The following is a 15,368-nucleotide window of genomic DNA, read 5'->3' as shown; positions in this document are numbered from 1 at the left end:
AACTCACAGACGCACACCAGTAAGAGTGGTGCAGTAAGCGTCTGAAAGCTCGGCCACAAGCTCACCGCGCAAGCCTGAACAAGCACGTTGCCCTCCCTGGGCTCGGTCTCCCCAGCTGAAGATAAGGGGATTGGCCCATTAGACAATCTCTGAGTCGTTTGGGGCCACAGGACGTTGATTTGGTGGTCCTGGTACATTCTAAAACACACAACTGCCCTTGTACGTGTCACAACGTGGGTAACAAGGCAAGACACCCCTTCCCCACCTCATCCTCACACACGGAAGCGCAGGAGCAGGAGCGAGGCATCTGGGAATTAACCCAGACACACAACCACTGGGCCCTTCCGCTCGCCCTCCTCGGCCTTCAGCAGGGCCAGGTGAGCGCACACCCCTTCCTGGAGGTCACAGTCCGGGCATCTGCTTCCCCCTGCTGGCCAGAGAAGGGATGGCAGCCCTTTAGGGTGAAACCCCTAAAAATTATCTGCAAAGCTAGACTTGGGAGCCTGGCCTGGTGGGAGGTGGGATGTCCAGCATTCATCCTGTCCTCAGAGTCGCACCACCAGCCGCCTCCTGGACCCAAGTGAAGGTTGTGAGAAGGAATAAGTAGAGGAAAGCCCACCAGCTGATCCAGATCTCTCTGCAGGGAAGAGAAACCAGAATAAACAGACACACAGATATGTATTACATTAACAGACAATTAGATCGTATTTAATATGACTTAGGCACTGTCCTAAGTACTTTACAGATCTTACCTCATCTAGCCTCTGAGATAGGTGCCACATTATTCCCATTTTACAGATGAGGGGGAATAAGGCAGAGGAGCCCCAAAGTTACACAGCCAACAGATTCAAGTGGGTGCTGTGCCACCTCCCAGAGAGGAAGGGGCCAAGAGAGACCAAGCAGGGGTGGAGACACTTAGACACAGCTACAGAAACATGGCAGAAGTCTCTAGAAGAGAGGAGGAAGATGGGGGGAGAAGTGGGAGCAAAGGAGGTGGGGAAAGGGGAAAAGAGAGGGCAGCAGGATGGCTGGGAAGAGGGAGGGAAGGGAGGTGGGCTCCCTTTTGACCCCAGGCCCCAAAGATGCTATCAGGCCAGACCCACCGGAAAATCCTTCCTTGATCCCTCCACATTCCAGCTCTGCTGGGCTGGTTTTACAGCCCCATGGTGCAGCCGGACACTGTTTATGGCAGCCCCATTCTCTGCCCCTTGTCTCCAGGCCCCAAAGGCATCTGGCCAGGCTGGGGGAGGCTTGTGGAGGCAGGGGTCCCCCGCCCAGCTTCCCAGCCCCTCCTTTGAACCCTGCTGGGTGCCAGAAGGAGGGGGCTGCCTGGGCACCACAGGGGCCCCTTCCAGGCTCCTTACGTCGAGTCTAGGAGGGAGGGGACCGACTCCCCCAGGCATGGGCCACCTCGAAAGGACCACTGAATCCCACCTCTGCCAGTTCCTGGCTGTGTGATCTTGGGCACATGATTTAGCATGATTTGACCTTCCTTAGCCTCAGTTTACTCTTCTGTAAAATGGACATAATAGTTCCTCATGGTTATTTTGAGAATTTGACATATATATATATATAATTTTTTTTTCAGACGGAGTCTCGCTTTTTTGCCCAGGCTGGAGTGCAGTGGCCCAATCTTGGCTCACAGCAACCTCCGCCTGCTGGGTTCAAGTGATTCTCCTGCCTCAGCCTCCCGAGTAGCTGGGATACAGGCGCGCACTACCACGCCCAGATAATTTTTGTATTTTTAGGGGTTTCACCATCTTGGCCAGGCTGGTCTCGAACACCTGATCTTGTGATCCACCTGCCTTGGCCTCCCAAAGTGCTGGGATTACAGGCATGAGCCACCGTGCCCGGCCGAGAATTTGACATATTATATATAAAGTGTCTGCCTCAAATTGTAGCTGATATTGTGCCAGGTGCGGTGGCTCACGCCTGTAATCACAGCACTTTGGGAGACCAAGGCAGGAGGATCACCTGAGGTCAGGAGTTCAAGACCAGCCTGGCCAACATGGTGAAACCTCATCTCTACAAAAATACAAAAATTAGCCAGGGGTGTTGGTGGGCGCCTGTAGTCCCAGCTGCTCAGGAGGCTGAGGCAGAAGAACTGCTTGATCCTGGGAGGCGGAGGTTGCAGTGAGCCAAGATCGCACCACTGCACTCCAGCCCAGGCAACAGAGCAAGACTCCATTTCAAACAAACAAACAAACAAAAAAAAAACGTAGCTGATATTATTAGCTATTACAGAGTTTGTAAATAAGGCAAAAAACTAGAGATTCCCACCCCACTTAATGGTCCTAGAAATTTTTCGCTAATTCTGCTCCCAAGGCAGTCCCTAGGCTGCAAGTGTCCTCTGTCCCACCTCTCAATAGGGTGGTCCCACCCCAGGCCTCTCCACCTCCCCACCCTTCTGCCTGGTTTTGTGTGTGTGTTGCCCTCTGCTGGCAATGGGAAGAACTGCACATTCTTCTCCCCTCTGCAGCCCGGAAAGCTGAGGCTTTGGACGGAGTGGAGAAGAGGTACCACTGTGAAATCCATAAAAGAACCGTAGACAATAGGCCCCAGAAAGGTTTTGGAGTAGGAGTCAGAAACTAGAGTGCCTGTGTTTTGTGTGTGTGTGTTTTGTTGTTGTTGTTGTTGTTGTTGTTGTTTTGGAGACGGAGTTTCACTCTGTCGCTCAGACTGGTGTGCAGCGGTGCGATCTCGGCTCACTGCAACCTCCGCCTCCCAGGTTCAAGCGATTCTCCTGCCTCAGACTCCCGAGTAGCTTGGATTACAGGTGCGCGCCACCACGCCCAGCTAATTACTGTATTTTTAGTAGAGACAGGGTTTTGCAATGTTGGCCAGCCTAGTCTCGAACTCCTGACCTCAAGTGATCTGCTGGCATCGGCCTGCCAAAGTGCCGGAATTGATTACAGGAGTGAGCCACTGCGCCTGGCCATAGAATGCCTGTGTTCTAAGGAAAGGATGAATGGAAGAGGAGAGATGAAGGGAAGATCCTAAGAAGGGCTTAGCAGGGATGCAGGGCAGGGTTAGCTCAGGGGAAAGGAGCAGGAGAAAATAGAAGATACCTCCTTTCCAGAGGTGTCCTAGCCTGATAAATACTGGGGAGGGGGAGGACGTGGAGATGGAGGAATATCTGGGATGCCTCTAGAGACATACAGAAAGGAGGGCCAGGCCGGGCGCGGTGGCTCACGCCTGCAATCCCAGCACTTTGGGAGGCTGAGGTGGGTGGATCACGAGGTCAGGAGATCGAGACCATCTTGGCTAATATGGTGAAACCCCGTCTCTACTAAAAAAATACAAAAAATTAGCCAGGCGTGGTGGCGGGCACCTGTAATCCCAGCTACTCAGGAGGCTGAGGCAGGAGAATGGCCTGAACCTGGGAGGCAGAGCTTGCAGTGAGCCGAGATCGTGCCACTGCCCTCCAGCCTGGGCGACAGTGTGAGATTCTGTCTCAAAAAAAAAAAAAAGAAAGAAAGAAAAAGAAAAAGAAAGGACAACCACCAGGGATGGGAGGAAGATGCCCTCCACACATGCACTGAGGGCGAGAAGAGGTTAATTGAGTCTGTCTGCAGGCAAGATAAGGCTCCGACAGAGCTGGAGCTAGTTCCCTGGAGTGTCTTCTAGATAATGCTCAGAACCTGGCTGAAGATGAACAACTCCCAGGGAGACTCTAGAGGGAAGAGCAAGAAATCTCAGCCACTCTCACTCCACCCTCCCTACGCCCCCATCCCTTACAGAGGGAGGTGGAAGTCAGAGAGGAAGAACTTGTGAGCGCTGCTGCGCTACCCTAAGGTGCTGAGAATCCACAGCTCTTTCCATCCTCCGTTCTTCCCTCCCCAGTGCCCATCAGGTGCTTACTCAGAGGGGGTGCTGGGTGATTTCATAAGAGGTTAAGTCGATCTCAAGGGACTTTGGATGCTAGCCCTTTCCCCAGAGCCATTAGCAACAAGTCCCTGAGTGACGTCAAGGGCCGCCAGGCTATGGTCTCCTCTTTCAGCACCCACAGACCCTCCATGAGGTCTGCTCTTCCCGCTCCACTCATTTTCCCACCAACCGCTCCCTCCCCATACCACCACCCTCCCCAACCACCAACAATTCCAAACAAGAGGCTGGGTTCCAGGCCCCATGTTTATCTCATGGCAGGCTCTGTCATGTCAGGAGCTGCCCCTGAGTCTGACCCCCTGCCCTGCCCCCAAAGTTCTGCTGAGAGGATACACTGAACAGAGATGCCCAGTGGACAGGCCTGCAAGGACTGGGGCCTGAGGAGCACGGAGGTTCCATATTCTCACAGCAGCCTGAGCCCCAAACAGGTGGGACCGGCCATGTGAGGGCCTTTTCCCTGGCCAGTTTCTGCAAGGGCTTCTCAGGACCCAGGGGCCACCTCCAGTTCCTCCCTGTTCCTAGGTATCTTTCTATTTCTCCACAGCCTCAATTTGACTGGTCATTTGATGTAAGACCCAGGAGATGGAGTTGTCATGGCCACCCCTCAGCCCCCTCCTTAGCCCAACCATATCCTGGAGCTGCAGGACCCAGGTTCTCAGACCCAGGCCTTCCCCTTCCCCTGTGCCCTCTCAGAGTGGGGTCCTGGGGAGGAGCCTGCAAAGGGGGCACCAAGAGGAGGCATAAACAAACAGTGCATGGGAGAGGAACTGGAGATACAAAATAAAACTGACCTCAAGCAGGTCATAAACAAAGCAGGACCCACCGTAAATAAAGGGTGAAATTTACCATAAACAGAAAGTAAAAGGGACTATGAGCAGAGGGCCTCAGGGGGGTGAAAAGCATGATCAGTGCCCCCTCCCCAAGTGAGCAGTGGAAGGAAGGGGATCTGGGAGCACCTGGCCCAGGGAAAAGGAGGTCTGGGGAAAGGGGCACCTTGAGAGGCAGGAGTTTACTGTTATCCAAAGGGATAACACACAGGGATATGAGTTGATGGGATCTCCAAACAGCAGGAGGCATGGAGGTCAGACTTGCAGAATGATTTCCTGGTGTCGAGGATGACACAATAACCTGCCATCACTTCACCAACTCTTTTTATCCTCACTCCCCTCCTTCCAACCCTACAGGGCAGTGGACAGAGTCTTGGGAAATAGCTCAAGGAGAAAGATTCCGAAGCTGGAGCCCACTCCAAGTCTCAGGAAAGAGAAGGTCCTGAGTAGGATGGGGAGTGTGGAAAAGAAGGCCCGGAAGGGAATACCACCTATCCCAGCAAGACAAAAACATAAAGTCAATTCAAAGGTAAAGAGCCCATTCTACTTTTCCTCCTTCCCTCTTCCCCTTATTTCCTGTCTCACCTTGCACTTCCTCCTGTCTCTGTTCTCAGCCTCCTCTATTTTTCCTTGCTTCAGGTGGCATCTATACCTCCCAAAACATCAGGTTCAAAGACAAAATTTTTAGTGAATCCCAGCATTGCTCTCTTACATCAAATGACCAGTCAAATTGAGGCCATGGGGACGTCTGGCACATTTAGGAATTGCTTCTGTCTCAGTCTCACCCTGGTTAATTCACACTCACACACATTGACACACACACACTCACACACGCTCACACATATTCAGGCACTCACACACACTCTCACACACTCGCACATTCACACACTCACATACACTCACACCACACACTCGCACACACGTTCACACACACACCACACACACTCACACTCACACACACACCACACACACACTCGCACACACACTCACACTCACAAGAGCACGTGCTCTTCACTTTCCTTTCATCTCCATGTACATGTCTCTGCCTCCACGTTCTCCATCCTTCTGAACTCTGGAAGTCAAGAGGGGAAGGATGAAATTGCTGTCTGCCTTTGCAAAAGGATCCAGGTAGATCCCATTCTGTTCCTAATCTCTAAGCATGGGTGTGAGGGTGAGGGGAGAGATGGAGCCCATAAATCCTCCGAAATCTTCCTATGACCAAGAGAAGGTCCATACATTGCCAGACCTTAAAACCATAACTGGCTCCACCACTGTCGTCCCCCACCCCCAACCACATAATTACTATTCATAGTGCACAACTGGGTGATTAATGACCTGATTAATAATTACTCAGGCTAATAAAATAATTAATTAATTTGGCAAGCCATTATTTATCTGTTCATCCTCAGCCTGAAACTCTACAACTAGGAGTTTAGGAATCTCCCCTCCAGGCTCTTTCAGAAATATGATCATTAGTGTGGGCTGGGAAGGGTGGGGGATGAAATTCTCCATCCTGAGACCCTCCCAAGGTAGGAAAGGGCCCGAGGGCTTTCTGAGAATGCAGACTGGAAAGAATGAAACAAAAATGACCAGGCAACCTCAAGCCCAGGAAAGGAGCTGACCAGGGAGGCCAGGGACATTGGGGTAGGGGAGCATAACAGGGAGCTTGAGGGGGTGCATCTGGTTTGGGGAATTCTTAGATGTATTCTCTCCAGCAAATGATCGATGACACCATTTTCAACAAATGATCTTTATCTCGCCTCTTGTCTCCCAAATTTATGATTTTGCCCCCAAGCCCCAGGCTAGACAAGCAAGGACTAGGTAAATTCTGGGGTGGGGAAGCTGACTTGGAGTGGGGTCCAAGAATCAGTGCGGAATCTTTGGGACTCTGCAGAGGGGAGAAGCCTCCCCTACCATCGGTTTCTGAGCTCTTAAGAAATAAACCTCTGGATCAGACTTAAATTTAGGTCCCCAGGACCCAGAGGCTCTGGAGTACCTGCCCCCTAGCTGGGAAGGGAGCAAATAGCAAGGAGAAAGACAGGATGGCTGATCTCCTGGGAAGTGAGGAGAGAAGCAGAGGCTCACCCTAGGAATGATGGAATGAGAAAACTGGCTTGTCTAGTCAGTTTTTGAACAGGCAGAGGCATCTCTGCCATGTTCTAGGCCCAGAGGCAGACATGAGACACCACTTCTCCCAATCTGGGGCTGAGGCACCAGTGGGTCCTTGGCCAAGCAGCTCTAGATTGGATTCCCAGTATGTACCAGGATGGATAAGAATCAGACTTGGACCTAGCGATGCTCAAGTTCTAGGGGAGCGGGGGGGAACCGATTTGTGAATAGATAATGCCCCAGGATAAATGCCATAAAAAGGAGGTGGGTACAAAGTCCATGGGGAAACAGAAATATGCTTCCTGGGGATGTTAGAGAAAAGAATGCCCAGCAAGGGGATATTTGAACTAGGCCTTGAGGAATGAGTAGAAATTTACCAAATAAAGACCAAAATCCAGGATGTGATTAGCTGAGCACAGTGGAGCACGTATGTAGTCCCAGCTACTAGGAAGGCTGAGGCAGGAGGATGGCTTGAGACCCAGAGGCTGAGCCTGCAGTGAGCTGAAATCGCACCACTGCACTCCAGCCTGAGTGACAGATCAAGACCCTGTCAAAAAAAGAAAGAGAAAGAAAGAAAGAAAGAAGAAAGAAAGAAAGAAAGAAAGAAAGAAAGAAAGAAAGAAAGAAAGAAAGAAAGAAAGAAAGAAAGAAAGAAAGAAAGAAAGAAAGAAAGAAAGAAAGAAAGAAAGGAAAAAGAAAGAGCAGGATGTGTTTGGAGAATTTCGAGTAGGCAAAGAGGTGATCTGATGAGATCAGAGGCTTAGATTTGGCAAAACATAAAAGATGGAGATGGGCTAAGAAGGAGTCTGGACCTTTCCTCCTAGGGAATGGGGATCTACTGGAGAGTAAAGTAAAAGAGTGACCTACACTGATTTGTGTTTTTTGTTATTGCTTTTGTTTTGTTTTGTTTTGTTTGAGACGGAGTCTGGCTCTGTCACCCAGGCTAGAGTGCAATGGCGCCATCTCGGCTCACTGCAACCTCCACCTCTCGGGTTCAAGCGATTCTCCGGCCTCAGCCTCCCGAGTAGCTGGGATTACAGGGGCACGCCACCACACCCAGCTAATTTTTGTATTTTTAGTAGAGACGGGGTTTTGCCATGTTGACAGGCTGGTCTCGTATTCCTGACCTCAAGTGATCCACCCACTTCGGCCTCCCAGAGTGCTGGGATTACAGGCGTGAGCCACCGCGCCTGGCCAATTTGTGTTTTAGAAAGATAATTTTGGTAAGTAGAGAGGAGAGACAGTAGGCAGGGGGTCCAATGAGAAGGCTGGAACATGCCCAAGCTAAGACATCCTGAAGGACTGACAGGCTGGGCAGTGGCCAGGGAGCTGGGAGCAGGCAGGTTGAATTTTAAACCTCCATAATCTGGATATAAAGATTCCCTAAGCGTGACGCTGCTGGGTATTCTTCTCATCACCCTCCCCCGTCGAGCGTGAGTGTGGAGCTGGGCAGGAAACCTGGTACTTGGATTCACCTTTTGAGGGATGGAGAGGAGCTCCCTTCTCCACAAGGAGTTTAAGGGTGGAGGAGTTAGAGCCAGGCTTGGCTGGGAGTTCTGGCGTCCAGGATGCACGAGGCTTCAGCAGGAGAGGCCACGCCTCAGCAGGAGAGGCGTGGCCAAGAGCCCCTGAATTAGCAGAACCCCGCCCATTTTGTGGCCACAGAAGACAGGCAGCGCGATAGTGTCCTTGTTGGCCAGCAGAGGGCGCAATGGGAGGCGGGCCGCACCCAAAGAGGGCTATAGCGCTGTGCCCGAGCCAGCCTGGGCGCCCTCTGCCGGGCAGCCCCGACTCGGGGCTCCCACAGCGGGGTCTTCTGTCCCGTGTTTCCGCGCCAGGGTCCAGGCCCACTGGCCTGTACCCAGAATCCTCCAGGGAACTGGGATCCCGCCCTGGAGAATCGGATCCTGGGTCTAGGATAGCCAGTTCTGGGGACCACCCCTCGCATTCTTGGGTTCCCTCTCTGGCATCTAACAGCTAGCTCTCCCTAGCTGGCCCCCCTGCCTACCGTCTCCAGCTTTTGCTTGATTGCCTCCAGAGACGCGGACCTAGCCCCTCCAAGAGATTCAACCTGTGTGAATGTGGGTGTACCCACCCCTGTGCACACGGGTGTCTGCATGGCTTGGACTCCCACAGCCTGCCTTTGCATAAAACAAAATGCTTTCCCTTTCGTTATTTCAGGCACATAGTCCTTTAAATAGCCTAAGAAGGCCGGGCACGGTGGCTCACGCCTGTGATCCCACCATTTTGGGAGCCCGGTGCCGGTAGATTACCTGAGGTCAGGAGTTTGAGACCAGCCTGGCCAACATGGTGAAACCCCTGTCTCTACTAAAAATACAAAAATTGGCTGGGCGTGGTGGCACGCACCTGTAATCCCAGTTACTTGGGAGGCTGAGGCAGGAGGATCGCTTGAACCTGGGAGGCAGAGGTTGCAGTGAGCCGAGACCGTGCCATTGCACTCCAACCTGGACGACAAGAGCAAAACTGTCTCAAAAAAAAAAAAAAAAAAAAAAAAGCCTAAGAAGTGAGCAAGACAGAATTACCCATTTCACGGATCAGGACATGGGCTTCAAACCGAGGTCACACAGCTAGGACAGTGCATGATTTAAAACCAGGCCTCCACCCAAAACTTTATTTGGTGTCCCTACTATGTGCTAATCAAGGTGTGGTTCCTGCTCATCCAGGTCACCCAGAGAAACAAAGTAGAAGAGCCATAGGATTTCTGACCAGGCTGGCGAGAGCAGGGCAAGCTTCCCAGAGGAGCCTTTTCTAGGGTTGCAGGGAGGACATTTCAGGAGCGGCCCTGAATGCGCCAAAGCTAGGGGATGGGACTGGCGAGTTGCCACGGGAGCCCACGTGAGGGTTTTCGAGGAGGTCTGCGCCACCCGGGTGCAGCCCGAGGCTACGGTTCATCCAAACACACCTCGCCCCATCCGGCTGGGGAAGGACTTCCTGCAAGCCCTGGGTGGGGGTGTGTGGCGGGACCACCCAGGTGTCCGTCCAGGTGGGCAGTGAGCGTGAGAGCACCTGGTCAGGAACCTCCCACCTCTCGGGCCCTGCAGCCGCTTCCGTGGGGGAAGGGCAGCCGACTTCACCTAAGCTTCCACCTACTGCGTCTAACCCTTAACTGCATCTCCCGCCCCCATCACCCCTGACGGGTTCCCATTATGAGGGTTTCAGATAACTCACCTCCCACCCCGGGAACGACGTCATCACCCCTTCACCCTCTGCCACCACATCTGACTACAACGGGGAAGTCCTTCCTGGTGTCTGACCGCCCTTCCTCCTGCTGCAGCTTCAGCTAAACCTAACAAGTTCTGCCCTCACAGGAGAAAGGGGTTGCCTTAACTTTCCTTCTCTGAGCTAAACAATCCAAATCTCCAGCCCCTTTTCCATGCTCACATCTCATTTTCCCGTTCTAACAAGGCTTCCCTTTAGGGGCCTGGATCTTCCGTTTTTCCCGCCTTCCGACGTCAGATCAATCCACGACAGCTTTCTGATTGGCTAACCCCTCCCTTCTAATTGCCCCTGTCACTTCAGGACCTCCCCTGCTGTATCAATATGTAAGTCCCACAGATGGCCTCAGTTTCCCTGGTAGGGAGTTGAGTCGCCTCTTGGCACCCTCTTGCTTTGGGAGGAGGGGTGTCCTGCTCAACTCACCCGAGTCATCTCTTCCCTCCCCAAGCTTCTGAACAGGACACTGCCACATTGTCATTCATCTGAGAAGCATTTATTGAGCTCCTACTATATGGCTGGCGGGGAATTCTTGTCTCAGCTCACAGCCCTCCGGTTGCTCCATAGGCTTAGGGGAAGGAGCAGGAGATCCTGAAATACCAATCTCCAGTCTGGAGCGTGGGGTAAGAAAATTGAAGTCGTCTGCGACTGAGTGAAGCCACCGAGGAGGGTCGAGGAGGTGGGACGCCTGCAGGTCTCTGCGCTCGGAAACCGCGGAGAGGAAGCATCGCTAGGCGCCCCACCCTCACAGCGCCCAAACCTAACGCCGGATTTCCCATTCTTAGCGCAAGGAAGACCCCTTGTGGCCATTGTGGGAAGAGTCAGCAAGGCAAAAAAAAAAAAAAGCGGGAAAAAAAAAGCCAGAGCCGGGAGATGACAGCCCCAGTCCAGATTCCCTTCCAGTTCTTGCCTAGGGTGGGGACTTATTCTCTGGTCGTTGGGTGGGGGAGAGGGGGTGGGAGTTGATGCCCGGGCCCCACTCCCACACCCTCAGAACCTAACATTTGAGCCTTTGGGAATAGAGTCTTCTCACTAAACCACCCGGAAAAATAAAACAGAAACAATAGCAAGTGTGACCATGGTTAGACTTCTGTAGGGACTTCTCAAGAAGCGGATGGGAGGCAGAAGGACGGGTCACAATAAAGGGATGAAAGAAATCAGGTCTTCGGACGACCCCTTCCCTGGCTAGGGGAGGGGTAATTCTGGGAGACCGGGGCGGGTGTGGGATCATCTTCCCACCCTGCGGCTCCTTCCCGCTCGCAGTGAAGGAAGGACGCTCTGACCAGAGGGTCAGGTATTCTGGGTGTCAGGGTCCTTCCCCCTGCACCCATCTTACGCAGGGTGGGGCTGAGGGCGTGGGGGCATAAGTCATTGAGGACATGGAGGGAACCCACGCTCGTCCCGATAGATTGTCACGGTCCTGAGGCGGGACGGTCAGGACAGGGAAGATGTATTTCTTCCCCCTGCGTCCCCTCCCGCACCGCGTCTGAACTCCTCTGGGAGCGAAGAACAGTAACAATGCTGCGCCCCTGCCCCCACCTTTTGACTCCGCTCGCAACCTAGCCCAGGTCGGGCAGCGCGGATTTGCATACATTTGCATACCCAGCTGCGCACAGCTGCATTCGGCTTTGGGCCATAAATTCGTGGCTGGCGGCTCCGGGCGAGCAGGCCCCACGCGGGGCAGGCGTTCTCCCTGAGCGCCTCCGCCGCGGCTGTTCACGCCCCGGGTATTGGCGCGTTCTCACGCCTCCCTGAGTAACCGCTGGATCAGTCCTGCCCCGACCTGGCTCTCGGCTCTCGTCAACTTCTGGGCATGTCTGTCTCGCACTGGCGCAGGCCAAGCCTGCAATCTCAGATTCTGATTCCTCCATTTCTCTTGGACTCGACTTGGTCAATGTCTCCTGAATGCGCTCATCTTTACCTGACGCCTTGGACCAGGGGCTTCTGGTGGGATTTTCCTGCCAGGACTGGTGCATAGCCTCCTAGGTGGTAGTCCTGCCTCTGGGGTTACCTTGCTAAAAAAATTGGTCTAATGGAGGTCAACAGCTAAAAACTCTGGACTTCCAGGCTTGCGGAATAAAGCTTATATTGTTCACCCTTGCCAAAGAAAGCCCCTCACATTCTGTCAGCATCCCCCTTCTCTAGCCTTATCTTCTTTTTTTTTTTTTTTTTTTTTTTGAGACGGAGTCTCGCTCTGTCACCCAGGCTGGAGTGCAGTGGCACAATCTCGGCTCACTGCAAGCTCCGCCTCCCGGGTTCACGCCATTCTCCTGCCTCAGCCTCTCCGAGTAGCTGGGACTACAGGCGCCCGCCACCGCGCCCGGCTAATTTTTTGTATTTTTTTTAGTAGAGACGGGGTTTCACCGTGGTCTCGATCTCCTGACCTCGTGATCCGCCTGCCTCGGCCTCCCAAAGTGCTGGGATTACAAGCGTGAGCCACCGCGCCCGGCTAGCCTTATCTTCTGCATCATGGCTAGACTCAGGCACACAACAGCCAGCGCTTCGGTTACACAAAACTGCTCTGAGGGTCCCTAAGCTCCTCATGTGCCCTCTCACTCTGCCTGGACTTACCTGCACCTTGCTTCCACCTGGACTACTCTTCTGCCCTCTTGTCTGTTTGACAGACACATTCGTTGAAAATCAGTGCTCAGACGTTCTTTCCTTTGGAAAGACCTCCGAGATTCCTCTCACCCCTGGCAATTGATAATGACATCTATTAGCACTTACTGCAAAAACATTTGGTCAGTTGCACTTGCCAAATTGTGAGCTCTCACTTAAGACAGAGAACATGTCTGTTCTTTGCTGTATCCCACTTCTGGGCACAAAGTCTGAAGACCAGGAGATACTCAAATACTGAATAAATGAGTGAGGCCTTGATTATTTCAGGCACACAGATACCCAGGGCTCTGGTGGTCCCAAGCAGCCTTTACATGACATCTGCGATCCCATGGGAGAGCCCCTCCTCTTGGTACTTTTTGGGTCCTTCTTACGCATCTTGGCCCAAGATTGTGAGGGATGAGAAACCAGGGGGATTATGAGTGGAGAGCTGATGCCGTAAAAAAGCACTGGACTCCGAGAGCCAAGAGGCTGAGGTTCAAACTCTGGCACTGCATGATCTTGGAGAAGTAACTGCCTCCTTCGAAGGCTGTTTCCTCACCTTAAAATGGGAATAATAGTGACTACTTAATAGGGACTTTGTAATGATGGAGTGAGAATAGTACATAAAATGCTTACTACATGTCTTGAGAGTCCAGACAGGTGACATGAGTTTCCATCTCACTCCCTTGCCCCCGGGAAGGAGAGCAGCTCCACTAACAATCCAGGCCAAGAGGCTTAAGGAATTTTACCAGTATGCATTCTGCAAGAAAGTATGAGACAGCGGCTGGGCGCGGTGGCTCACGCCTGTAATCCCAGCACTTTGAGAGGCCGAGGCAGCGGATCATGAGGTCAGGAGATCGAGACCATCCTGGCTAACACGGTGAAACCCCGTCTCTACTAAAAATACAAAAAAAAAAAAAAAAAAAATTAGCCGGGCGTTGTGGCGGGCGCCTGTAGTCCCAGCTATTCAGGAGGCTGAGGCAGGAGAATGGCGTGAATCCGGGAGGCGGAGCTTGCAGTGAGCCGAGATCGTGCCACTGCACTCCAGCCTGGGTGACAGAGCAAGACAAAGAAAAGAAACGAAACGAAACGAAAAGAGAAGGCCGGGCGCGGTGGCTCACGCCTGGAATCCTAGCACTTTGGGAGGCCGAGGCGGGCGGATCACAAGGTCAGGAAATTGAGACCATCCTGGCTAACATGGTGAAACCCTGTCTTTACTAAAAATACAAAAAAATTAGCCGGGCGCGGTGGCAGGCCCCTGTAGTCTCAGCTACTCGGGAGGCGGAGGCAGGAGAATGGCATGAATCCGCGAGGCGGAGCTTGCAGTGAGCCGAGATCTGTCACTCCAGCCTGGGTGACAGAGCGAGACTCCGTCTCAAAAAAAAAAATAAATAAAAGAGAGAGAAAGAAAAAGTATGAGACAGCAAGAATTCATCCTGTAGGATGGGGTTCATACCGGTTCTTCTGCTGAGCATAGTTCTCAGTGCTATTCCCACAGTGGCTACCAGGGGGCAGCACAAACCCCCCCAAATCACCTCAGGCTGCCTAAAGGGGCTAGAAGTAAGGACCCTTCTGGACTTCCCTCTGAGTATTGAGCCCTAGTCTGAACATGCCTCCCCTGTCCCCACCGTCTTCTCCCAGACAGGTCTTGGTGTGCAAACCACGCCTCCCCCAGTGCTTCCTGTCTTCTCTGGTTTTGTGTTCCCTTGGTCAATTTATAACAAATGTCCAGCAGGGCGCGGTGGCTCACGCCTGTAATCCCAGCACTTTGGGAGACCGAGGCGGACGGATCGCTTGAGGTCAGGAGTTTGAGACCAGTCTGGCCAACATGGTGAAACCCTGTCTCTACTACAAATACAAAAATTAACCCAGCACGTCTGTAATCCCAGCTACTCAGGAGGCTGAGGTAGGAGACTCTCTTGAACCCAGGAGGTGGGGAGGTTGCAGTGAGCCAAGACAGCACCACTCCATCTCAAAAGGAAAGGGAAAAAAATGTCCAGGCCTCCTAACTGTCCAGACTGCCGTTACTTATGGTCAATTATGCCCTAAGTGTGCATTCCAGGGTTGGGAGGGGCACAGTCAAAGCTTCTGAGAACAGAACACAGTCGGGGGTGCTCAGGAAGACAGACCTGAGTTCCAGGCCTAGGGACAACTGTGACGTTTTGGGCTACTCAGAGCCTTCTCCTGGGCTCAATTTCTCTCAGAATTGTAAGATATACATGCATTCATTGCATGGAAAGCTCCACTTTGCTCTCTGTTTGATCCATTATTGTTCCCTCTCACTCCACCCAGGCTTCACCCTATCCCTGCGCAGGCCAGAGCCTCCCTCATACTAGCCCTATTTCTGGTCTTCTTAACTCCTCGAACTAATGACAAAGATCTATCACTCTTAACCCTAACTCCCCCTTGGCTACATGTACCAAGTCCTACCACACCAGAGATACAGTCAGGACCCAGCATCACATCACTCATGGGTGTGTCCAACACTGAGGGAACTGATATTAATATAAGGCTCCCACTCCCACCATGCCTCTTTTCTGAGTGAAACAACAGAAAACTCAATTACCTTATAGGAGGCTGGTGTGTGTGTGACATCCAAGATGCTGGGCACTTTTGGAATCCCCAGCCTTCTCACTTCCCATCCTACAAACAGGAGGGCTTGCGGAATTTCCCTGCTGAGACTCTGATCTCACCTTTCGTTCGTGCTGTGGTACC

The sequence above is a fragment of the Hylobates moloch genome, unplaced genomic scaffold (assembly GCF_009828535.3).
Source record: "Hylobates moloch isolate HMO894 unplaced genomic scaffold, HMol_V3 SCAFFOLD_13, whole genome shotgun sequence".
Taxonomy (NCBI): Eukaryota; Metazoa; Chordata; class Mammalia; order Primates; family Hylobatidae; genus Hylobates; species Hylobates moloch.
The sequence above is the reverse complement of the archived record's forward strand: the minus strand, read 5'-3'. Positions refer to the sequence as shown.